We start from the raw sequence: 26,341 nt of genomic DNA, 5'->3' as shown, positions 1-26,341 counted from the left end.
CCTAACGCTTAGTAAACAAGACCACAAACCATAGATAATTTCCAACGAACAGGAGTGAAAGAATAAAAATCAATCCTCCCATACAAACATTAGACAAAACCAGTTTTATACACTTGAAGATGGTACATAGCTACAATCTCTTTGTTTCAGAGGTACTTAGTCTACAGTTTTTCCTACAGTTCCACAACAATTTTGTGCAGTAGAAAAAAATGTTGGGTTTGGTCAGTCATACATCATTTCCCAAATGCAATGCTAGAACTTTAGGCTAGTGCAAGTAAGGCAAGCAATCGTACCTGATACACACAAACCAGCCACTACTGGTCTAGGGACTAGAAATGTACAAATTATTCTTCTAGGTGCTGAAAAAGTAGTGTTAAAGAACATTCAAAAATTATAAGCCTGGTACCAGAAGTCCTTTTACAAATCAATTTCATGGCTAGCATTAATATTTCCACAGTTAACCAGAAATAAATTACATTTCACCAAGACCATCTGATTCAGTAAACAACAGCAAACGAAGACAGTGGCATAACTTAATGATAAAGGTTGTAACAACAGATCCGAGTTCATAAGCCGCATATACACATACTGAGCAGGACACTGTGAGCCTTCACCTCACATCTATTCAAATTATCATGGGTGAAAGGCAAAAGAACGGACCATTTTACTTGCACTTTTCAATATGCTTTGTCTGTAACCGGTTTCACAATTTCCACAGTGAAGGTATTCCCTATGCATCAGGCTTTCATGTCACAGAGAAGGCAAAATGCCGTTTCTAAAAAGGAGAACGCAATTAAAACCACAGGAGATGGGGAACACAGGAGAAAGTGCTGTAACTAAAAATACTTTCAGCTTTACCTAGTCAATTCTAAAACTGCTCATTGTTTGTTGTTGGTTTCTGTTAAGCTCTGCTGTTTATACAATTGCAATACATATACCTCCCGTAAGCACTGGAATTGCAAGTGTAAAACTGTACAAGAGAGCCTATTACCCTCAGCAAATTTTAGACAGTTTGAACATTCTGCCAGGTGCAGCAGCCGACTTGTGGCACTCGGGAGAACATTCCCGAATCACAGAAAGGGTGAAACTGAGGTGACTTTGTAAGACATCCTGAAATTAAACTCAATCAAATAAGCCCCTGCCTTCATACGTATGATGAGAAAAGCAGACTTTTCCACATTGGGTAGTTAGAGGTGTTAAATTTTCCACAATCACAAGGAAGGAAATATTAGTACTCTTAAGTAAAGGCTATGTATCCATAGATTAATATTAAACGAAGACTTATGAGGTATGCAAGAGAACCATCCATTTATTTATAAGTGCTCTTGATACATGCAAATGAATGGAATTAGAAAAGATATCAAAAAGTACATACAACTGGCCTTCATTTACAGTCAGAAAATACTTTGAAATAAATCTTACTCTGCCTAATTTATGCACTTATTTCAGGTGCCACAGCTAGCAAGTAGTGCCAATGTTTCACATGCCCCAGCACTTCACTCTTTCCAGCGCAAGCACAGCTTCCTTCACACCCTCCGGCCCCTTGCTCTCATCAGCTCTGCAGCCACATTGATAGACTTGGAGGGATTCAGCTGGACCAAAGCGACTACCAGGATGACTCCCTGCATCCTGGCACCAAGCACAGGAGCATGGTGCTGACTTTCCAACCTTGTGTGGATTCAGCACATATGTTCACTCAGGCTGGGCACCTCGCCTGTGGCACATTTGCTTGACAGCTGATAGTCAATGAGATGCAATTTGACAACACTCAAAATATTTCAGCTTTGAAGATGTATTTTCAAACATTTTTACAATGACTAAATCCCATACAATTGATTTATAATATACTTCAGGGTACTTAACATTACCTTAAGAGACAGGAGTCGTTCTTCTCAGCTTAAGACCATCTACATCAATGACTAAAACTCTTGGTGTAATTATAGAAGAGAAAGTTTCTAGTAAGGGTATGCAAAGGTAATAATCTTGATTGACACTCGCAACATTATTTCTTAAAAAACACCCACACACACCCCCAAAACAAAACCACCTCAACAAACACACACAAACCTGACTGCGTAAAAACCAATTCTGACTTCTTGTACTTAAGCTTTAATTTTGCCTGTCTCTGCTACAGGGTACGTTCCATCTACACCCTCAGCTGGCAAGCAGTAACAAAAAACAGGGGTACTATAGGCTGTTTGTATTTCCGTATTCTCCTAGATACACAGCAAGGGGAAAAAACCTGCTTTTACATGCTTAAGCAGCTACAGGAATCTGAAGTAGCCCCTGCATATGCCTTGCCAAATGACAGAACCAATTTCTGTTACTGTGTTACTCGGTAATTTAGCAGTTAGCAATACAAAGATTCCCCACCCTCCTGTCTCTTCACAATATTAATTTCAGGTGTCTAGTAAGCACCTTTGGAAGTCTGGTGACAGACACTTTAAGTTCCCCACATAACTGTCCCTAAACTATTTTAGCTATCGCATTCAATTAATTTTTCTGCTAAGATATACAACTACTGAAAGTCACAACAAAAAATAGCTTCCTTTTTCTGTTTACACAGACATCAGGACTCCCGCAGAACTCCAATAAGGGCACAGGACAGCTACGTGTGCAAGAACAGAACTGGCTATCCTCATGTTTCTACAGTCAGCGAGGTTCCTGCAGGAAAGGATTCATTGGCAGAGACAGGGAATTTCAGTCGACAGTGTCTTCCATAATCTGTAGCCTCAGGTGGCCCCAGCTAAACTGCAAAAAGAAAATCTAGAGCACCTGACGGCAAATGGAAGTTGTGTAACGGACAGGATCCATTCATTCCTTACTTTCATACAACCATGGTACTTGTCGACAGGGACATTTTAAAACAGATCATGGGATCACTTCTTTCTACGGCCACTACTCTCTGACAGCTAAGACACACAATAAGTAAGCTGACAGTTCGACTTGGATAAAAAGCTATCCACTCTCCTCCTGAAAGCTTCTCTTTCAACAAGGGAACACTCGCAGTACGCCAGACAACAAACACTCCTATTTCGTGGAAGAGCAGTACCTTATTCACGCAGTCTAGGTTTTCGCTGTTAAGCTTGCCACGCAGAGCTGAAGTTATGCTTTGCGAAGTCCAACTGCGCACCTTGCTAAACGAAGACGTTTGTTCAGGGGAAACTTTTATGTTTGGATTCACGTTCCAACCTTGGCAACAGAAACCTCAGGTTAACTGCTAAACATCTCCTGTCCAATACCCCTATCGATCGCAACCTACTATACAAAATGATCATTAATTTACAAGTATATTTAAAGTCCACACTGTCAGAGAACAAAGACAGCAAACTGTCTGTGTAAATAGGAAAATAAAAAGTTCAACCAAAACAGACTCTGCAGTTTATAACAACAGAAACCGTAACAGGTGAGAGCACAGATTATTCAGTCAATCTAGAAAATGTTATACTGGTTTGAGAATTAACATACATGCTAATCAACACCTGCACTTCCATACCACATTCTGAGGAACTCAGAATGACGGATTTCGAATGTTAGTAAGACTCTGCTATTGCAGCAGACAGACAGCTGTCACACCGTCTCTGACATTTGGATCCAGGATCTTGATGCAACAGAACAGAAAAAGAAAAAAGAAGCATCCTTCCAGCAACTTCGCAACGCACAGTCTCTTGATTTCTTTGATATCTGAAACTTCTTGCATGTCATTCCCACGCCAGACACGACACCAGATTCCACAGTCACACAACAGAACAGAGACGCACGCGCCCTTGCTCCCGAACCGCACCGCGGAGAACCAGAACCCAAATGAAATTTGATTTTATCGGCTGCCTCGTGAGCGGGTCAAGAACAACACCCTCCCGCCCCGGCTGCCGAACCCACCCCAGCCCCAGCCCCGCAGCTCGCCACGCCGCGGGACGCGCCCGCACCGCCGCAGCCCCGCAAGCGCTCTCCTACGCCCGCGCCCCCCGGGCCGCCGCCAGCCCCGGCCCCGCGCCGGCAGCCGGGAGGGAGCCGACCCGGGAGGGCAGGGAAGTTGCTGAGGGGAGAGGCGGGAGAGCAACAGATGGGAGCCGCGACGAGCCCCGGACCCTCAGCAGCGGGCCCGGCCGCAGCGGGCAGCGGGTCGCACTCCAAGGCCGACGGGGCGGCGGGGGACGAAGCGAGGCGCCCCTCCCGGCCCTCCGCCCTCCGCGCCGCTGACACTCACCGAGCCGCCCCGCTCGATGGACGGCGATGCGGGAGCCGGAGCCGGCGCCGGCGCCGCCGCCTCCCCCTGCTCAGCCGGAGGCAGCGAGCGCGGCGTGCCCGGAGCCCCGCGCAGGGGAGGGCGCGGATGGCGGCAGCGCCGGAGCCGCCCGCGCTGGGAGAGGGGGGGGGGGGGGGAGCCGGGGGACGGCGCAGCGCCACGGGGGACCGGCCGTGCGGGCGGGCGGACAGTGACCCGGATGTACCGGCGGGAAGGGGGGGCGGCCAGCAGGTGACTGCGCAGGCGCGCCGGGCTGCCAGCGCACTGCGCATGCACCTGCTTCGACGCCGAGTGTCTGGAGCAGGGGCGGGGGAGCGAAAGAGAGGCGGGCGGGCGAGACGAGGGGTGGGTCAGCCCCCTTAAAGGGGCCGCGCGGGGAGGGGCAGCCATCTTCCCGCAGCGCTGAGCCCCCCGGGCCCGCCAGCAGCGCCTGAAAGCCACGAGCCTGACGGTGTGGGTGGCGGCTTCAGCCAGCGCTGCGAGTCTTGAGATATTTGTCAGGCCTGGCTGGGGGGTTTAAGCGTCTGCTGTTGGCAAGGCCGCGATGGGAAGGACAAGAAGGCTGCTTCTTCGTGAGGAGCAGGGCTGCGGGCTGAAAGTCCCGCATTAATGTCTCCCCAGGTGGATCATGCTGTAAGATCTCAGCAAAAAAAAAAAAAAGAAGTTGAAAGTTACATTCTGCAGGTGGGATGCAGGGCCACAAAGGTGATCCGAAGGCTGGAGCACCTCTGCTGTGAGGAAAGGCCGAGGGGAGATTTAGACTGGATATAAAGAAGAAATTTTTTACAATGAGGTTGCCCAGAGAGATGGTAGATGCCCCATCCCTGGAAATGTTCAAGGTCAGGTTGGATGGGGCTGTGAACAGCCTGATCGAGTTGAAGATGTCCCTGCCCGTGCAAGGGGTTTGGACTAGACGGCCTTCAAAGGTCCAACCCCAAGCTATCCGATGATTCTCTGATCCCTCAGTGAGCTCTGCGCTGCAGAGCTCCGCACAGGAGCAATGTTCCCCTGCTCTCATGGCCAATGCCGTACCGCTCCCCATCTCCCCTAAAACGTAAAAGATATGCAAAATGTGTTAAGAAAGACAAAATCACATTTTAAGGGCATTGCATGGACTTAATTGGGTACTTTTCTCTCTATGTACACATCCTATTGATGAAGGTTTCACCTTTCCTTGCCCGGATCGCAACCCTCGGATTTTGGTGTCGTTACACTGGCACATCGCACACCCTGAACTACTTCTGCTTCTGGTATGGATAAATTGGCCAAAGCAGAGGGACAGCACAAACACCCTGTTTCAGGGCTTGCTTCTTTAGTAAAATTACACATATACACACAGAGAAAGAAAACTTAAAAGTTCTGCTTGCTTTTTTCTCAAAGTAACCTGGAGTCTAGACAATGATTTTTCAGAATTTTCCCATGACGTCTCACCTGGCCTTCACATTGATAGGTTCTTCTGAAGCCAAGGGACAGCTCACACCCCGTGCGGTGAGGCTGCGCCAGGAGCAGTTCAGAGACCGAGCGGGACAGCCAGACAGCAGCATACGGATACAGCAAGACAAGAGTCCTTGCAGCCTCAAACAGTAGAGCATTGTCATTGGCAAAGGTGATTATTCAATCTGAGAGAGGCAAACACAGCCCCTGAAAGTCTAACCACTTCTGCTACTTTCTCTTCAGAAGCCAAATACCAGTTTGGTAACTGCCAAATATTAGTGAATACAAAGTTCCCCCAAACCCACTTTGAGAAAGAACGAAAGTGGAGAGGACCTCAGAGTTTTATTTATATGTCAACATATTTCTCTTCTTTTTATTTTCATACCTGTATGTATGTTGACCAAAACTGCTAAACTTTGTCCCTCTTGTAACGTGGTAGGATTCAAGATGCATGGATTCACTACACTAGTAACTTCAAAGTATTCTAGATAAAAGAGTATCCTGGGATATAAAGGGAGCCATTTGTGAGTACAGTTCAGCTCCAAAACCTGCTCGATGAACTCAGGAAGTCACTGCACTGTAAATTCCGTCTGTGGGTAACATGCAGGCAAGACCAGGGCTGGTACACCACGTACCTGTCTGCTGCCTTCACCGAAGCGCAGAAAGGCCAGTGCTCAGGCAAGCCTTGGAGGCTCTTGGAGGTTAGCGCAGATCGAAGCTAACAGGAGATGTCCAAGAAGACGTGAAATGAGATTTTCACAGAAGCAGCTTATGGGCAGAATGGCAGAAGAGGAGAAGTCCCAGTTCTGCTTGTGCTTAATTTGTGTAAGTGGGTAAGCTAAACTGAGTGCTTGACATGACTTTTCACTTCTGCTACGGGAAGGATTTTTTGCAACTAACGGATACAAATTTTGAGGTGTGGATCAATGCACCCTCCTTCCTGAGATGATGGCAGGTCACTACCACATCTCCTTCTCTGAAGCTACAGACCTTTGGCAGTCTGTGCGCCAAGCGGGAAGCGATCCAGGTCCTGCTGAACTGAATTCAAGGGAAGCAGAACCACGGTCTGAGTTTGCATTGGACTCCTTACCGTGCTTCATACAAACCTGGGGGCTCTCACCTCTCGTACCACCGAACTTCGTCCTGTTACACAGAGCTAAGGAAACCATACAACCAGCCTCAGGGATGAACGATTTTTGATGCTCGTAAAATTATGAACTGCTTGGGGCTTGGCAGGGTGGGGTGAGACAAAGAAAATTTCTGTAAGCAGGTTTATAACAACATTTACACTTTAGAGCTCTCCAGAATTGTAAGGTACTGTTAATTTGAATCTCTCATCTTTCAGAAGTACAAGTAAGAATGCCCAGACCCTGAGAATCACCGAAGCTTTAACAGCAGCTGCATACTAAGACACCCACATCCCACATAATAATTGAAGCATAAAAAATTATTGAACACTCTGGAAAATGTTGCATGACTAAAAAACCCACCAATTTTCTGTTAGTTTTGCCTTCACTTTTAATTTCGTAATTGCTTCTTCTGAATAGAAAATTATTTTACCATTATTACCTGGTATTAGGCACCTGGTTATTACATATAAAAAAATTAAATTAGAGATTATATTTGCCAGCTAGTATCATAAAATAAAGGAATGCTAACAGAACATAACTGCTTTTATGCTGCTAAATGCCAGTGGATTGTTTTGTTAGTAGGACTGTTGCTGCCAGGTAGGAATAGCTGACACTTAGGAAAGAAAACAGGTCAGAGCATTTTCACAGAGCAAAGATTACTGAGCTCCAAATGTGCTGCTGGATGTATATGTACTGTATACATGTGCATATATACTAGTGACAAAGATGACTTTATTTTATATATAGACAGCCAGACAGGTAAGTAAAGCCACAGAAGGAAACCTGCCCTTAGGTGCCATGCACAGTTAGGATACTTCGGCTACTTTTAAGCTTAATGGTAGCCTAGGGGAGAAAGTCAAAAGGAGACAAGGGAGTCATCGTCATCCTCTCCCATCTGTACCCAGCAGGGACAATCAGGGCGCACTGTCCACTGATAGCAGCCTTGCTTGTCTGGGTAAAGGGGGAGGACTCCACTACCTTTTCCAATACGTGGATGAAAACAGAAAGCAAACATCCTATATCCAAAGATTATTTTTTAATTTTTAAAGAGAGGAGATTTCTTACAGCAAAATTTCAAGAACAGAGAAGAGAGGCAGCTTTGCGGAGATCCTTTGCCACACTGTTGTGGTTTACATCACCTTTCAGTTTGGATAAAGCTAACATCGGGGTTTGCCCTCCCCCTCCCAGATTTCTCCACCTTCTCAAGTGCACGGCTAGTAGATGAGGGATTGCAGCAGCAGTCACATTCACACTACAGTGTCCTTTAGGGCTTTCGTTTTGGATAGTACAAATCCTCTGATATAAATGTAGCTCTTCAGAAATATAAACAGTTGCAACACAATATGAATGATCTACATAAATTTCGAAAAGCGCAGACAAAACAAAAAGCCAAGGTCAAATCCCTGGATCCTTACAAGGATGCCTGAAGTGCTTCCAGATACTGTAGTGCCAAATAATCACAATGTTTTATACTTGCATGGAGACAGGCAGTCCCAATCTCAAAATGCCTTTCCCTCCCACCCCAAAGGTCATTTTTACATTTAGGTGGAAAATGGGGGAACCGAGGCGCTTCGGAAGTTCATTCTTTTTACTCTTGACAGACCTGGTGGAAGTCTGTCGTCTCCTCGTGCTGTGCCTCAGTCCCTTCACGTGACTAATCACATTAGTCATCTCCTCTTCTGCCACTACAAAGTCTGAGATTATTTTCGAGTCTGCTCATCAGTTGATGCAAACGATCAGCACGGCCTCTTCATATGGGGAGCCTCAGCTAATAGATGCAGCACACTCTCCATTAATGAAATTAAACTTAACTTTAAGTCAAATGATGCAGGAGGGTTCAGTGTTGGACTCTGATTGAAGATAATGGTGATTTTACAGTGTAAAGCTCTTTTGTTTTCACATTTTGCTGCCTTTCCTCAACAGTACAGCTCACCCGCATGAGACAGGGAAGCAAAAAGAGGAATAAAGAGAAAATGGCAGGTGCTAAGCCTGCATTAGAAAGAAGGCTGTAGACCAGTAAGCATACAGGAAGGTGGAAAGAGGAACTGCAGCTATTCTAATCATTTTTTATCTCTGCTGGAAAATAGAAAGATAAATTAAGAGTAGTAGACCTGTTACAGAATTGAGCAGAACATGGTGTTGGACACTGAGATCTTTAATTAAAGATTGTGAAATTAAAGTTTGTGAAATACAGAATTTCTTCAGCGACCACCACATGGACACCACTGCACTGAGAAGTACTTTGAGTAACCACAGTGGTAAAACCTATGCTGCGAGCAAAGAGGTGAGCTAGCCAGCGAGAGGAGTGGCCTGCTGAGCGGGCGGGACGATCCAGCATTACCAAGTGCAGGGGGCCATGGCCGCAGACAGCGCTTCCGAATGTACGGCACTCAGGTGAGGAAAAACCCGAGATACACCCGTTCTTCGGCAGAGGTTTGCTCAGCGTAGCGGAAAAGCCACCGTCACTTCAGCAGGTGCTGGGTCACGCCCTCTGCTCGCATGAAGGGCACCTTTCTCCAGCAGCTCCTCAGCCTCACTGGATTTACTCACTCCGAGTAGCAATTAGTGCACTTAAGTAAGGGCTTCACTAAGTCAGGGAAGGCTGCTGAATCAGGGGGCGATGCGGGGCAGCAGGCGTTTCCCTTGACCTCCCATTAGCTCTTGGTCAAGCCAGTTTGTAAAACAAAGTAAACCACCAGAACCACGGCAGGAAATAAACCATGTATCTGAACTGGAACTTTCTCACCAGCCTCTTTTTTCCCCCCACCCGCACAAAATGTTTCACATCAATCAGCAGCGTAAGAGTATTCCAGTTAATGGACAGAATCAATGCTTCAGAGAACAGGGAAGGCAATATTTAAGAGGGCTAGACTGTTTCATTACTCTCTGGAAAAGAACCCAATTTTTTTGTTTGGTTTGGGGTTTTTTTTTTGAGCAAACACAATTGTGCCCTGATAGAAACAAACATTCATTGATTTCGTTGAGAATTCTGCCTACCTCAGGAGCATGAGACTGGTATTTCACTTTGGTCCCATCCTTTGTAGTGATGTAATCATTGGAGGTTTTGTTTATTGTTTATTTTTTTCCTTTCTCCCCAGAGTGCTTAATTCATTTGTTATCAGAAACCCTCAGAATAGCATTTGGCTTGTAACTGATTTTTGGGCTGTGTCTAGGTGTTGCCAAGGGCACTGTCAAGAGACCATTTCACTTTGTCTCAGCTGTTTCCTTTGCTACAACAGTACTTAGTTTCCTCTTCAGATCGCGGGGGATGTTGCAATCTTTCCGTGGGGAAATAGGTAAGTTAATTAAAGCACCTCAGGGAAGGGCTCCGGAGAGTGTCAGTCTCAGGGGCCAATTTCAAAATCCAGTGAACAAACACGGACTTCACAGAACAACAGTGTTAGGCATCGCTGGGCGAGACGAGAGCAAGGACAAGCTGAGCCCTGGGGCTGCATCCCATCGGACGCACTCCTCCATCTCCGGCAGCAGGACTGCGAGCTGGGGGTGCTCAGCACCCCGCGGGGCTGCAGCGTCACTGTTGCCACTGTTCCGTCCTTGCACCTCTACTTCGTTTTGAAAGGAGCGGGCTGTTTGTTCCCGTCTGAAAAGCAGGATTCAATTTAGCTGATCAAAACCTGGACTGGTTTTGCAATACTCACTTGAGCTACTACAAACCAAATTCATCTTCATTTGTGACCCAAGTGATGCTGAGTACAAGGCTACTGAATAATGAGAGAAAAAAGACTATGATTTAGTTATTGGCTCACCAACTGTATCTACCTCTTTACAGCAACGCTGTTACGATACAGCCATTTGCTGTATCCCATTACACTGTTACTTTCATGCAGTTCCATCAATATGCTCCAAAGAGCAGCAGACATTAAAATAATCTTAGCGCACCCAATTGCTGAATGTAAAGAACTTTGAAGAAATCCTTTCCTCATCAGTACACACATCTTCCTGTAGACCACCCAGTGACCCCATGTGAAGTGGGTAGGTAGCACTCTTTTTCTGTGGGATAAGAAATTCCCAGTCACCCATCACCCACATGGTATGTGTACTTGGTTTCCGAAATAAAGCCTTTCAGAGCAATCATTTTAAGAAGCCTGGGGAGCTAGAAGGACAGAAACAGAGTCCTTACTGCTCCCATAAGCAAGTCTCTCTAACTGCAAAGAGTTTGCTAGCAGAGGAAATGACCAGCCAGGACTTCTCCCATACTGTAATCTGTGAGGGACAGACTGGGTGCAGATGAGGGCTGCCATAAAACAAAGCATTTTGGCAAGCACTGAAACACTTCCTTTGCTGAGCAACTGAAACACTACACACCAGACATCCTTCTCTTCCTTTTTCCTGAGCGTGAACATGGCACCTAGGACTAAATCAAGAACCAGATGCAGCTGTTTAATATTTAGTTAGCAATAAAAGGGAGTAAAGCTGACATTGCATGTTGCAATTACTTAAACTTATTCTGAGCCTACTCAATTGATGGAAAGCTAGTATTTTTTCACGTCCAGCTGATAAACCCCACGCATGAGCTGGGAAACATTCTGTGCCTATTTATACCACCCTGGATACAGTCCCATTTGAGACATCTGGGTTCCTGGGGTCAGAGCTTAGGTGCGTATTGTATTCATGATCAGACTAGAACACGCAGCTTCCCACCCTGACCACGCTGCCTCTACAGGAATGCATCACGAATCAGTGCGGTTTTTTAAATACAGCATCATACTCCTTAACAATAACACTACTCCTTATTCTAAATGAGTCCCGTCTCAGGCAATGAACAAGCTAAAAAGTGGAAAGAAGCAAAATAGTGGACAGCAAGGAAGAGGAGGGCTGGGAACAGGGAGGAGCCCTGAGGTTTCACACTGAGAAAGCTGCAGTGGGAAATGCAGGGCACACAGAACCCAAATCAGGAGAAAATTAGGATTCATTAGTTACACACTTCACAGGGCTTTATTTTTCTGGTATATCTTCTTCTCTTCCAAGAAAAGGCAAATGGTACCTGCTTCTTCATGCTCCCATTACGTTCCCATTACTATTTTAATCTTAATTGCTTATCTATCTGTTGAATTTTATTTTCAAAAGATGGTAGGGGTGGATGCAGAGAATATAACCTTGCTGTGGTTTGCTCCAAGAAGACCAGCTCAAGCAGGGATGTGAGGAGGCCTGGGGAACCACGTGAGAGCAGAGAGAAACATAAGGGCAGCAAGACAGCCCTAAGTATGCATGCTTCTAACTGGTTTTAATGGGGTCACTTCTGTCCTAAGGCCTAACACACCACCGTTCAGATGACAGACTCTGGCCCTGAGCCTATGAAAGGTTTTGCAGACGAATGTGACAAGCTTGGGTTTAGCACCGAGGGGACTGTGCTCAGAGGACCCGAATGTGGCCAGAGGACAAAGAGGGGGCATGTGTCCCCACTGTAAGACTGAACGGCTACCATGGGATAAGGCAGAGGGCTGGAGACCGCAGTGCAGGAAAAGACCTCATGTCAGACAGAGGCTTGGACAATAGTTTCAGAAGCAATGGGTGGTTTTGGAAAGGCTGCAAAGGGACAGAATTACATAGGGACTGTCGGTGAGATGGAATGGCTGCAGGTTTGTTCTGCAATAAATCTTTCATTTGTTCAATGCAGAACATTTTAAAACCTTCCTCATCCTCCAGAAGCACAGCTATTCCATCCCCTGATTCAGTTTTCTCTTTTCCATGTTATGTTCTTCTGTTGTTGCAGAGAAATAGAAACTATACTTTTAAATTAGGAAACTGTAATTGGGTGGATGATAAATAACATGGGGCGGTTCAAACACCTAGCAGTTTGGAACTCCTTGTTTAGAGCCTTTCTTACAAAGGCATCTGCTGATGCCTGTTCTCTCTGAACTGCTGTCCTTCCCGCCATGAGAAATCGCAGGAAGCCCTGAGAGAATTTTATTAACTACTGATCAACTTCTTGTAGAGGCTTTATTTAATTCTGAGAGGTGCTAAGGGAAAAGCACACACATACATACATATATGCATCCAGAGCTGCAGGATAAAAGAATTAAAAATAGGAGTTTGTCCCTCAGGAAAAATATAATACAGGCACTTACTAGTCAATAAGGGGTTTGGGTTAGGTTTTTTTATCTGTTTGCTTTTTGTATTCTTTAAAACTTCTTAATACATTGTTTGTGAGCTGCATGTTTCACTTTAATGCAGAGTTAACCATTGCAATTCATTAATTGACTTTTATGTTGCCATTAAACGTTGCAGTCAATTCAGTCTCGATATTCTACACTTTCATCTCTGCTACAAAAAAGCCCTGTTAGCTTTACTTGGCTCAAAAACAATACACTGAACTACCCTTAATTATTAATAATCCGTTTTCCCTTCAATAAAGCTTTTTGGACCTTTACTACAGCCCAATGATATATTTATTTGGTGTGTAGGGGTCAGAGCAATACAGTGCACTCTCGCTGGGAAAGAACCCAAAAATAACTGTATCTACTTGATATCAACCCAAGGGATTTCCTAAGGGAATGAGAGTATCATTTCAGGGCAGGTCAGCAGTGATTTAGGGAAATTAGACAAATCTGTGCCTAGGGAACAGATGCCTCAGGGTTTGTAAATGTGCGAGAGAACCTTTCCCCTCTCAGTCACCAGTTCAGGTCCATCCAGCACAGCAGCGACTGGAAGCTATTAAACACCTAATGAACTTCTGGGGCTTTTCCCACAAGGAGTGGGATTCCTAGCAGGCACGTGCTTACATCTTGGAGCTGCTCCTACTCAAACTGCAGTCTCAACAGTGATACATAGAGAAAGTGGGAATAAGCATGGTAGAGCAAAGAACATTTTATGTTCTGTGCAGTACGTAGGCTGCTTCTGGGCTGGCAATCCAGCTTTAGATTGACTACTGGCATTTCCTTGTTCTTTAAAAGAAACAAAATAATGTATTACAAAGAACTTTGTTGTAACCTTTCCTCACAAACTCCATCAGATGGGCCAAGGCAGCTTACAAACCCACACTCGCGGTGTCTCAGACCTTGGAGAAGATAAAGCAGTAAAGAAGGGTCTGATTTCATGCTTGGAGGCCAGTTCTGGGAGTCCTGGGACTCCCAAACTGCTACATGCTCCACATCTAGCTTTGATGCAGGTCTGCTAGGAGAAAGAGGAGACAAATGCTTAGCATTACAACCACAAACCACAGCTGTTGATGGGAATTGGCAAGAGATCAGGGAATGCCGGGAAGCGTAGATGGCCGCAGCAGAAGGTAGGGCTGAGCAGGCCTCTCTGACACTTGAAGCTTTTTGATTCAGCTCCTGGTGCTTTTCCATCCTGGCATCTGGTTTCCGTGACAGCGCAAGGGAAGGACAGCATGGTCCAATTTTATGGTATGTTCTCCTAGGTTATGTTGGCATTTCCTCGGGTTAACTTAACACAGGCTCAGGTTCACCTTGCCCTTGGGTTCAAATTATTTGCAGCTATACCGTCTGCTTCAGCCTGCTGCTCGCTTGTTCCAGTTGCCCCCATATTTCATCTGACGAGGAGGGGGTCGAGGCTTGCCAACTGTCCTCCTCCTTTCTTCTCACTCAGGACAGAGCAACACTGAGGAGTGGAGACAAGCTGTGGCAAAGCCCTGTCAGTCGGCACAGCTGCAACCAGAAGAGCACGCGATGGGGCTCATAGCTCTGTGGTCCAGCGCAGGAGCCAGTGAGGCTGGAGCCAGGCTTTGCGGCTCCTGCTCAGCTGTGAGACCTTGGATATACCCTGGTGCACCCATTTCTTCACACCCTTTTGAGTGGAAGCTCTTCAGGGTTCTCTTTATCCACTCGTATGGTACATGATTAAACTGTGCCCAAATTCAGGTAGGGGCTTCTGAATAGTGCAGTAATATACACTGCAAAGAGGATGCAAGTTTTGATGGCTGAAAAGAGAGGAGGGGAAAAAAAAAGAGGAAAGGTTTTCCGTAAACGGATCCGCTGCTCACCCTCTTTTGTTACCAGTATGTGCAAATCTAGCTATTCCAGTCCATTCTATTCAACAATCTTACACTCAGTGGCAGGTGGAATGTCATACCTCGGGGTAAATTTTCACTGCAGTAAGCAGAGAATTTGTCCTTTAAACACCCTTAGTATTAATGGGAAATTGATCCAGCAATTTAAACTCCAGGAGATACAAACGTCTCATGTGGGACCGTTTTCAAATGTGTTGACATTTTGATTCCCAAAATGAGACATTTTTAGAAACAAATGCAAATTCATTTCATTCAGGATTTAAGGTCAGCTAGATACTGGAAGAGAAATGTAAGAGAATGCAATGAAATGTAAGAGAAATGCAATGAATGTTTTGTGCATTCATCAAATATCTTCTAATCTCTGTACACTCAAGGGATTAAAGCGACATCAGAGAGAGGAAGGGCAATTTCTAAAGTTCTCTGTATTAACCAGTACATCCTCTCCTGGGGCTGGAACCTAAATTCACCTATTGCACTTGCAATAACAGTGTCTAGGGCAAATGGAGGCTTTGGGATAAAGGGACCAAGTTGCAGTGACCTCTGAACACACGTCTTTTGCACTCAGTTATGCTTTCATCTCCGAAGAGCCCCGATCCTGCTGAGACCCACCTGGGGGAGTTGCCAGTGTTCTACTGATGTCAGTGAAATTCACAGTAGGACTACAGCCCAACAAAACAGCGCAGGAAACGAAACAAAACACACCAAGAGGGGGTAGCTTGCCTGGTTCCCAGGCAGGGGCTCTGGCCACTCTTCCAGCTCAGAAATTATTCTGTGAGAAAGCCGATCTAAACAAATGTTTAGGACACATCTACAACTGCCTTACAGATACTGAGATCCTGCTAGGTAAAACCTTAACAAAACCCAGTAAGTCCGAGTGTTGGTTTGGGCTCCATCCTGCAGAAGAGGGTAGGGCAGGCCCAGAGCAGCTTCGGAGAAGGACCAGCTTGGCAAGTTGCTGGGTCTCAGCTGGGCATTAACTACCACCACTTGCGCTCGGAGCAAGGCTTGGGATGCACTGGCATGGCTGCAAGCAGGGTACCAGGGGCAGAAGCAAGGCTCACCTTCCACCTGCCCCCCAGTACTTCAGCAGGTGGTACAGCTCCCAGCAGAGGGGAGAAGGATCCGGGGAGACCTTAGAGAAGCCTTCCAGTACCAGAAGGGGCCTACAAGAAAGCTGGAGAGAGACTTTTTACAAGGGCATTGAGTGACAGGGCAAGGGGTAAGGGCTTTAAACTGAAAGAGGGCAGATTTAGATTAGATATAAGAAAGATATTCTTTACTGTGAGGGTGGTGAGGCCCTGGCACAGGTTGCCCAGAGAAGCTGTGGCTGCCCCCTCCATGGCAGTGGTCAAGGCCAGGTTAGACGAGGCTTTGAGCAGCGTAGTCTTGTGGAAGGTGTCCCTGTCCATGGCAGTGGGGTTAGAACTGGATGATCTTTAAGGCCCCTGCCAGCCCAAACTATTCTGTGATCCTATGAGAGAAGCGAAATGGGCATCCACCCCCTGTGCTGCCCCATGGCAGGCAGGGCCAGTGGGGGCTGGCTTTGGTTTCCCCCAGCAGCAAGGACACCTTCTGGCAGCCCCCCAAAGTCTCCCCAGTGGCAGGGCTGACGAGAAGCCGGGGCATGCTGGACATGTGGGTAATAATTTGGATGGGGTGTGTGCTATTATTTCACAGGGGGATTTCCGAGGAAGCCGGTGGCTCCTCTCAAGTGGACACGAGCATCCCCTGTTGCAGAAACCCCAGATGGTGAATGTCCCATGACAGGGTGAGCGTGAGGACTCAGATCATGTCATGCATGAGGAACCAGGGGAGCAGAACAAATGCAGGGGAAGTTCCTCGCCGCGGTCCCCATGCAGAGCGGCCTCTGCTCTGCCCTTCCCCGGCAGGGCCGGCGGAGAGGCGGGTGCGTTTCTGGGAGCCACTGCCCAGGGGAAGTTACACGAATTTGGGCGCTGACTGAGAACACTACTTCCCTCGCAGACACATGGACAACGGTGCCCAACAGAGTTAAGAGGAAGAGGAAAAGCCCAAACCCCATGCAATATGCAAACGACCATATTCAGCTCTATGAAAACAACTGCCCAGGAACAGCTCCACACCCGCGCAGCGTTGGGCAACGTGCTGATAAGCCACAGTCTTTTTGGTGGCCTTGTGTCCGATGGTCCTCTCCAAGGGCTCTGGATAAGCGCTCCAGCCTGCCAGCAGGATTAGCAGGCACACAAGGATATCAGGATCAGTACTTTTCCACATGCTCCCTCAAGCACAGTATTTTCCTTCTGGGCCCCCACTCCCCCCTCGTGCTTCCTCCAACTGACTGACGTGCTGCAGGAGTCTGGGGAGGGAAGAAGCTACTGGTCCCATACCAGCTGCGTGATCTCATGGGAGGCCCACACAAGGGTTTGCAATCTCCACCCGGGCGGCACTGCCCTGCAGACCAAGAGTTCCGAGTACATCCACCAACTGCTTCTCACATCAAGCAGTTTATTTTTAAGAAAAAAAGGTGACAGACCAAACAGACCCTCAACCAGTTTAAAAACCCACTATTTTGGTGTGAACAGCAGCTACAAGTCCCAGGCGTAATCATCCCTCCAATGCATAACTGTGTTTTAGAGGTGTTAGGATTCATGTTGCGTCCAGGCATACAGCTAGGTAGCAGCAGATCTAGATCAGATGCAAGTGGACCTGAAGCACTTTTTGCTCATAAATGCAGCGACAGTAACACCAATAACCAGGATGTCTGACCAGCTGTGGATCCTGGGCACAAGAAGTCCTGGTACAAGCTTTGCAACTCAGAGCCAGTCCTAAAACAAATAATCTCCTTTCAAAGCGGTAATCCTGGGAAAGAAACTTGGTCTCAATCCTTAAATAGAGATGTGAGCAGCTTCTTCATTCACGGGGAATCCTACCAATGCTCTCATCTGACAGACTGCTGTAGGCCATTGCCAGTGGATATCTGTGATACCCAGAGCGCACTAACACGAGAACACTGCCGCATACAGTAAATATTTCCTAAGGCTTCAACGTAAGCAGGATGCCAGATGCCCAGAAGGTCATATTTGGTCATAGGGCTAGTCCTTCAGAGGGAGTTAGGATTCAGAGGCAGCAGCATCTGCCCTCCTCAGTTCTGGGACTGGCAGAACAGTCTTGGGAATGGGGCTCCTATTTTTTCCCTTTACATTTTGTTGACTAATCCAGACCCACCACCATGAAAACCCAGATCATCCCTGGAGACTGCAGACTGCAGAGGTACTCCCCGCCACACTACTCCCTGTCCCTGTGTCTCTGGCAAAACACTGAGCTTTGGGGGGGAACATAAATCATCCATCACATAACTCTACCCTGATGGCAACAGCTGTCCACCGTCAGCAGCATGCTGCTGGATGATGCCTACAGAGGTGGGCTCCCTGGGGCCTTCTTTCTCTGGACCACGTCTCCTTCAAGCTGCCCCTCGGAGGGACAACCGTCCCTCTGCGAGGCAGCTCAAAGAAGCCACGGCCCAGGGAAACAAGCCAACTGCAGGTCCTCTGTGGGCCGCTGCTCCGGAGCCCTCAGCACAGGAAAGACATGGAACTGTTGAAGCAGGGCCAGAGGAGGCCACAAAAACGATCCGAGGGCTGGAGCACCTCTGCTATGAGGAAAGGTCGAGAGAGCTGGCGTTGTTAAAGAGAAGGCTCCGGGGAGACCTTATTGTGGCCTTTCAGGACTTACAGGGGGCTTATAAGAAAGATGGGGACAGACATTTTAGCAGGGCCTGTAGTGACAGGACAAGGGGAAATGGTTTTACACTAAAAGAGGGGAGATTTAGACTGGACATAAGGAAGAAATTTTTTACAACAAGGGTGGTGAGGCACTGGAATGGGTTGCCCAGAGAGGTGGTAGACGCCCCATCCCTGGAAGCATTCAAGGTCAGGTTGGATGGGATTCTGAGCAACCTGATCTGGTTGAAGATGTCCCTGCTCACTGCAGGGGAGGGGTGGACTATATGGCCTTTAAAGGTCCCTTCCAACCCAAACCACTCTATGATTCTATGAACCACAGGGCTGTTCCCATTTCGGGAGGGTCCCTCAGCGCTGCCCCTGGCCGGCAGCAGCCCAGGCGCTTCACGAGCCCCCAGCACGGTCCTGGCCAGAGGCTGCTGGGCAGCAACATGCCTGACGCAGTGCAGCCCTCCCTGCTTTCGCACCCAGTGTGCTCCGATGGGAGCGCGGTGAGAGGGGCGGGAATCCAGCCCTGCGGCCCAGCGCAGAGCTCTGCAGTCACCGCTGGCTGCTGACAGCCCAGCCAGAGCCCTCTCTCTTCCACTGTTATGGGAGGGAGGTCATCAGTTTAACCGCACTGGAGTAACGCCAGCCCTTTGAGTAAACTTTTCAAAGCTGCACTAAGGCATTGTTTAATTTTGATTTCCAAGTGACCTCCAATTCCTCTGGATATGCTAGGGGTGGGAGAACATCCACTCCCAGGAGTTTATCTTCGGCAGCGGCTCTGCGGTTCCCAGGGGAGGGGGAAAGAGGTGAAGACTCCTGCTCTTCTCCCCTCTCTCAAACACATCACCCCCTGGCCAAAGACCGGCAGCCACACGTCACCTGTACCAGCAGGGCCAAACAACTCAACAACCCCTCCCGCCACTGCCTTCCCCAGCAACTCAAAATCCTTTTTTCCTCTGATTTTCCCCTCCGCAAACAAGTTTCCATGCTTTCCCACCAGTCTGTTGCCCATTTTAACTTGCGCAAATAAACCTGTTTTCATGGGTCATGCTGCAAATGAAAGCGATACCAGGATGTAAAATGAAAAACAGACCTGCAAAGAACCAAACCAATCTAGAATTATTCTTCTGATGTCAGTTATTTCAGCGGCTGGTTTATACTGCAGCCCCATTAACAGCAACACAATTACAGCAGAGGAAAGTAAACCACAGCTGGGGAGAGGAAACGAGAACAAGTGTCTTGGGGGCACCTTTCTCGCCGAGGAAATGGTGGGTGGACCCGGGCCCCAGCGTGGGATTCGGGCCACATCCAGGGCTCTGACAAGTGGCCTTAGCACGGTGCATTTATAACAGCCAAGCAAAGAAATTAAGGGAGTGGGGTAAAAACACTCTGCTATTGCTAACATCTCACACTGAAATAACATTTCACATTGAAAGCAGCATTGGTATTGGCACAAGGTTAGCGGCATCTGTGCAGCTCTCTGCTGACTAGCAACCGAGTCCTGCAGGGAAGAGAAGCTGCAAGGATAGGAGTGGGACAAGGCGATGAAAGGCAAACCTCTGCCTGCCTTGCTCAGCATCAGATGAATATTAATTCTCTGATGGTTTGCACAGCCACAGACAGGCCTGTTCTTACTAATTTTAGCCCTTGCCTAATTTAAACCTACAGACATGCTATTTTCACGGTCGGTTTTTTTCCTCTTCAGGTTGTAAGCTGCCAGATGCACCCCACACGGTCAAGAATTTGGTGTTGTCCAAGGGAGGAGGGAAACCTTTGCTAGAAATAAGAAGCGGATGGAAAAAAACTGCACACTGAAGCATGCTATTAAGCTCCAAGAAGCCGCCTTGGAGGCAGACCAGCCTGCCCGTGCTGGACTGAGGAAGGGAGCGGAGCCGCTGGCCTGGCTGCATGCTCGTCTGGAACATGCACCTTCCTCAAACCCTGCACACGTGCCAGACCTACCTGCCCTGCCGTCTCCCAGCTGCGCCTGGTCCCTTCACCACACGTGTAACCATCCACCCTCTTCTCCCGTCACTCTCTCCACCGTGCCTTTGCTCCTCTTGCCCCAAAATACACCTCCACCCGGAGCCTGTCTCCCTGCTGCCACACCCTTTCCCCCATGCGTGCAAGCACCTTCTCCCTGCCGCTGCTCCTGTGCTCGCACACCGATCTGTCGCCCATCTCACGCAGAGGTGAGCAGCAGATGAAGTGCTGAGCCTGCCCGCAACGGGCGGCAACGCTGCACCAGAAACGTGTGAGAAAGTGGTGAAGTGAGGAAACATTTCTGAGAGGAAGTGAGTGGGTGGAGGGAAAAGCCTGGAGTGAACAAAAATCAACAAATAACACATTGAAACTTGAGCACTGAGTGCCCAGAATGGGTAAAAGGACACCGAGTTTACAAAACACTACACAGATGCATGTATTCTGTGCTAACGTACACCAGATGTATGCTAGGGAACAAGACGTGTACAAGTACTGAAAATAAAGAAGAGTCTCAAAAAGCGTAAGAGCTAATGCCTTAACAGCAGCACAGGCAGCTCCTGCGAGGGGGAGCAGGGAAGGCGTCAGATCATGGATTATAGCCTTGTTTTGGACATGCGTCTTACTGGATCCCAAAAGCCCAGCTGGTAACCCAAAGTCCAGACGGACTGATGGTGTCTCACTAAGCATGGACATGGAACTTAGCAGTAATTAATAGACTGCATACCCCTACACGTTTTAATTTAGGACTTTCAAGTAAAGCACTTTAAAGATAATATTTTTTAAAAAAAGGAACTGTTGTTTCTAGAACAATCAAACCGGAAGCCCAGCTCTGCTGTCTGTTTCTGATAGAGCAGTGGTTCCTCAGCTAAGATTTCTCTCTGTCAGATGTAGCAGTGCAGGGACCTAGGAACACGATTCCCAGTTACTCAGCCTATTATTTGCACATTCCCAACCTGTAAAACCTTCCTTCCTCCTCTAGCCTTGCAGAGCAAGATTGGCAGTGCTATGGTTTCAGTAACACACTACAGAAGATACATTTTTTTTTCCTTAAAGGCCAACAAACTTGACTCAAAGGGGCTGTACCCAAAGCCGGCTAATTTTGCCCCCTGAAAATTAGCCCATGAAACCTCAGCTCACACTGGTGCCGAGCTATTTAGACAAGTCACTCCTCTAACCACTCACCCAGTGAGTTGGTTGTGTCCAAGTCGATGCCACAGACAAGGTGAACGAGTGATTAACAGGTAAACAGCTATTACACCGTGCAGAGAAAATGGTCTGGTTTTGGTTGCACCTCATTTTCCTTCCCACACGTTTCAAACTGGCCTGTTCCGCCGGGATCGCCTGCAGAAGAGGTTCACTTCCACACAACAGTTCGACTGCCCGTGCCACTTTCATTTTAAAAGAGTAACAGAAGTGATCTGAGACTTGTCTGTATATTATTCCCCAAATGTGGCAGTGGAGGAGCCCAAACGTACACACGGCGTGACACCGCTCCCTCTGAGGCTACGACGAGTGAGTGCTCTTGGAAAGCAGGCAGTGACTCTGTGCCACAGGTTACAGTGATTGCTACTGACAGGTTCTTCATGGTATCACAACAAATTAGGTCACAGATTAGATTTTCACAGCGCAGATTACAACTAGCGTCTATATTTTTTCCTTAAATAGAGAGGGAGGTGGCCAGGAGGTTTGACCTCAAGATTGGGAACAAGGCAGATGCAGGGAGGGTTTCCTAATTCTGGCTGAGACAAACACTGTTTAAACGAGACTCAGATACAATTCCTGGTTTTCTGCTGTAGTCAGAAGATTTGGTATTCTTCCCTTTCTGTCCAGCAAGCCTTTGCGAAATAAAGAGTTTGTCCACTAGATAGCCTGGAGTAGATCTTACAGTAGATATCAAACCCAGCATTTTATAAAAATTGCATTTTTGATGATAGAAAAGCAGCTTGCACCATGTCAAAAACTGCTGGGAATGGAAACCAAAGCTACCTATTAGACTTATCCCACCTAATATCACAAGGTCACACATACACTCAGTTTGAGCATCTCTGGTGTAGAAAGATCTTCAGGGAATAAATTCATGCGTGCAGCATTCAAAAACCAACAAAAAAACCCAACACTGGGGGGGAAGAGTTTTAAAACATACCCAGCAAGGAGAGTAATAGAACTCGGGCACCAAAAGAAAATCCAAGCGCAGTGCAGAGCAAAGGTTTCCACCAGCTGAGTACCTGCAGACACTGCGCAAAGCGCTTTCTAGCCACTGCGAGATACGGCCTGACTGCGGATTTGAAATCCCTGCTCCAGCAACGGTATTCCAGCAGACTGTCAGCGCTGCGCTCTGCTCCCAGCGCTCCCGGCCACCTCCTCCCCCAGAGCTGTGCTGCTGCCGGGCAGACAGCGCCGGGGAGCCGGCCAGCCGGGTTCGGCTCCCGGTGGAACCATGCAGGTCTGCGCGAGGGCAGTGATTCAGCAGATAAGCAAGCTCACAGCCATGGTAAGCACGAAAGGAAAACCTAAACCGGATGATTGGGAGGATAGGTCTTGGACTGAGCTAACCTCAAAGACAAGCCCTCCTAAGTCAGGGTTGAGAGAGCACTGCGGGAATGACTCGCAGCTTACAGCACCAGTCCCGATACCCGTGATGGGACAGCACTCCTGCATCTACATTGCCTGGGTGGCCAAGAGACCCACGCTGGCTCTCAGCTGAGCCTCTGGAGCATGCATGTAGTCAACCAGAGCAGGGCCAGTTTATACCTGCAGACTCTAATCAAGCTCTCACGGCTGTTTGCAGGCAGAGGACCCAGCCTCTCTTCCTGTTCCCAGTGAAGCAAGAGGAGCACATGATGCTGGGCCTGTTCCCCATTTGCAGGTTCAGACAGGACAGCGCTCGGTGCCCTCCACTCTGCCTCAGACCAAGCCGGCCAGCCCCATCCAGGTGCCAGTGTGGCTGGCCTGGATCACTGCAGCTGTGACTCCAGCTCTAAAACAATCTCGCCCTTCACTTCAGCAAGAGTTTTTCACAGGAAATAAGCTTTTACTTTCAAAATACTTTTGGCCTTGTTCTTCTCCAACAAGCACAGGAAGTATCTCAGTCAAACGCAGTCTTTACTCTTCTGAGCCACTATTTATCTCTGACACCTTTGAATGAAAAGATACTGCAGTTCAGAGTGGCCGTGCCCTCCCACACTACAGGTGGCATTAAGCTTTAAGCTACCCTCACCACATCGGCTTCTTCCACTGCTCTTACTGGGCATACTCACATTTAGAGGCACAGAATGAGGCCTAATTATTTTTTCCTCAAGCCTGAGCTGTGTCGTGCAGATTATTGAAAATCCATCGCCCATGCTCCCTGCCAAGCAGCCTGAACTATCGATCTCTCTTAGAGAAATGGATGCTCTAGGCTTTATTGGAAACCTTTTTAAAAGTCACTCTGGTAACTGTTCCTGCTGGATCCGAGCACTTCTGTGCAGAGCACTGCCTCAGACCTGCTCAGAAACACCATCACGCAAGCGGTGCTTCTCCTGCTGAGCCATGGAGGGACCGCACCGCCGGCCTTTGGTGCGCCCTGGGAAAGCGAGCGGTGACAACTGTCGGAAAACCCACTGGGTGTGGTCAGCGCTCGAAGCAAGCGAGGGCAAGCAGCAGGTAGGAACTGCTGCCTGCAACAGCAGCTTGAGACCATCCTGCTGCCCGGACAGGCAGGGCCTCTCGGGCCCCGCCGAGCGGCGAAGGCAGCTGGAGCCATGCAAGTGCAGCCTCTCACAGAGACAAGATCACCCCAAGCAGCTCCTCCGTGCAGGGTCAAGCACCAGAATGAGCCAGGAGGGTCCCTCAGCGCTCATGCAGGCACCTCAAATGCTTCCCTGCATCCTTGACGTCAAACTGGCGGCAGCCTCTCGCCAGGCTTGGTTTGAGTCAAGCACTGAAACAAAGACGACGCTGTACTTCCGACGAAATCCCGCATCTCTTCAAAACACTTCTCGGTTTGGGGTGCAGATGTGGGGGTTTGCTTTGGTCTAATGAAAAAAAGGGGCTCTCTCCTGTTTCAGTCACACACCTAACAAACACCAAACAAAAGCTATATGTTTGGTGTGTATATATATATATATAATGGCTTTCTGGGTCATGTACATTAAAGAATGAACAAGAGTTCATTTTTAAATGGCAAAAGGGTAACACCACTCTAAACCATACAGCCAGTTACTCTTCGTGGTTTAGGGATTGCTCTGTGCTATTTCCTCTCTATTTCACCATGAATCCTTTTGAAATGCTACAGCTTGCTTAAGAGAGAGGGGTAGTTTTCACACCCAGTCACGATCACGACCACACCACTGTCCCTACCCAGGTGAGGAAGTACCTGAGCCCCCACAGCAGAAGCGCTCGCCGCCTTGCCTGCCCATCCAGTGCGTTTCTGGCTGCTGGGCTGAACTTTTAGATGTTTAGTTGGTAGCAGGTGCAAGATTTACATGAATAATGAGGACTAGGAAGCCTCCAGCCCAGCACCTGTCCGAGCATCAGGGGACAATCAAACGCAACGCACCCAGCTCGGTGCAAGCAGCAGCTGGTTAACATCGCTGCCGAGGCTCCCGACCCAGGGAGCATAAAGCAGCACCCATCGTGCACGGGACGCAGCGCCAAGCCGTGGCTTCCTCCCGATGCCAACCACCCCAGCCAACTGTTGTTCAGTTTCAACCTGGCAGCTGCTGGAGATCGTGCTGGTTGGTGTGAGGACCGTTACACCGCTCGCTGGATCCGTCGCCTCCGTCCCCTGGTCCCCGGGCACAGAGGGTCTCCTGTCCCCAGCCCTGTCACCCCCGCGCCCCTCGCAGCCATGAGCGAAGCCCTCTCTGCACCGGCCGACCTCGCAGCCCCCACACGCTGAGGGACGCCGAGGCGGTGGCTCCGGCCTGCGGCCCGACACGGGGCTGGGCGCGGGGGTCCCCCCGGCTGCCCTCATCGGCTCCGCCCGCGGCCTGACCGCGGGCCCGGCGCCGCGGGCAGGGGGCCGGGAAGGGGCAGGGCTGCCCCGGACGGCGGCGAGCACCCTCCGCAGGGCCCGGGGGGCTGCGCCAGGGGGGCGGGCGGGGGGCGAGCCACACCTCAGCCCCGCACGCCGCCGGCTCCCCCCCGGCTCCCCTCAGGCGATCCCCCGCTCCCCTCAGGCGATCCCCCGCTCCCCTCAGGCGCGCACCCCCGGCTCCTCTCAGGAGACGCCCCGCTCCCCGCAGGCGATCTCCTGCTCCCCGCAGGCGCCGAGGCTGGGGGCCGCCCGCCGGCAGCCCCCGCCCCGCTCCCGCCGCGCCCTCCCGTCCCCGCTCGGCTCTGCTCCGCCCGCGGCGGGGGGCGCGGGCAGCCTACCTGGGCGGCGGGGCGGCCCGCGGGGCGCAGCCTGGCCTTCCGGGTTGCCGGGCGGCGGCGGCGTCACGGCCGCAGGTTGGCTGCGGGCGGCGGGCGCGGTGCCGCATCGCTATAAAAGGAAGCGGCGCGGGGGGAGGGAGAGGCGGCTCCAGCACCTTCGCCGCGCCTGGTCCCGGCCCCCGTTCCGCAGCCCCGCGGGGCAGGTGGCGCTGGGGTGAGCGGGCGCTGCCCTCCGCGGCCGCCGAGGGGGGCCCGCCGGGCCCGGGTAGGGTGGGAGCGGGCCCGAGCCTGTGCCTCAGCCCCCGCCCGGGGCCGCGTCCCGGGGGGTGAGGGGGCACCCGCATGAGGAGCCGGCCATGCCCCTGCCCCCAGGCAGAGCAGAGCCTGAGCGAGGTGCGGGAGTAGGAAAGTTCTTGAGCGAGCTGCGGGAGTACCTTGCGAGCTTTAAATGCGGGCACACCAAAACCAACCCGCTCCAACAGCCGCCCGGCTGCGG

General features: G+C 49.4%; 1 protein-coding gene across 6 annotated transcripts in view; it reads right to left on the bottom strand.

Moving 5' to 3' along the window:
- CYRIB (CYFIP related Rac1 interactor B) overlaps positions 1-25,932 on the bottom strand; it is a 97,812-nt gene extending 71,880 nt beyond the window's left edge. For 2 of the 6 annotated variants that reach the window (XM_075415549.1, XM_075415554.1), the window contains exon 1: positions 4,208-4,345. The gene's annotated coding sequence lies outside the window, so the exon portion shown is untranslated. Of the gene's footprint in view, positions 1-3,052; positions 3,193-4,207; positions 4,346-25,845 lie in introns of those variants that run through there. The other 4 variants (XM_075415552.1, XM_075415553.1, XM_075415551.1 and 1 more) reach the window with 3 other exon arrangements.
- Between the last annotated feature and the right edge of the window lie 409 nt (positions 25,933-26,341).

Source organism: Opisthocomus hoazin, chromosome 3, assembly GCF_030867145.1.
Source record: "Opisthocomus hoazin isolate bOpiHoa1 chromosome 3, bOpiHoa1.hap1, whole genome shotgun sequence".
NCBI lineage: Eukaryota > Metazoa > Chordata > Aves > Opisthocomiformes > Opisthocomidae > Opisthocomus > Opisthocomus hoazin.
The sequence above is the reverse complement of the archived record's forward strand: the minus strand, read 5'-3'. Positions and strand labels throughout refer to the sequence as shown.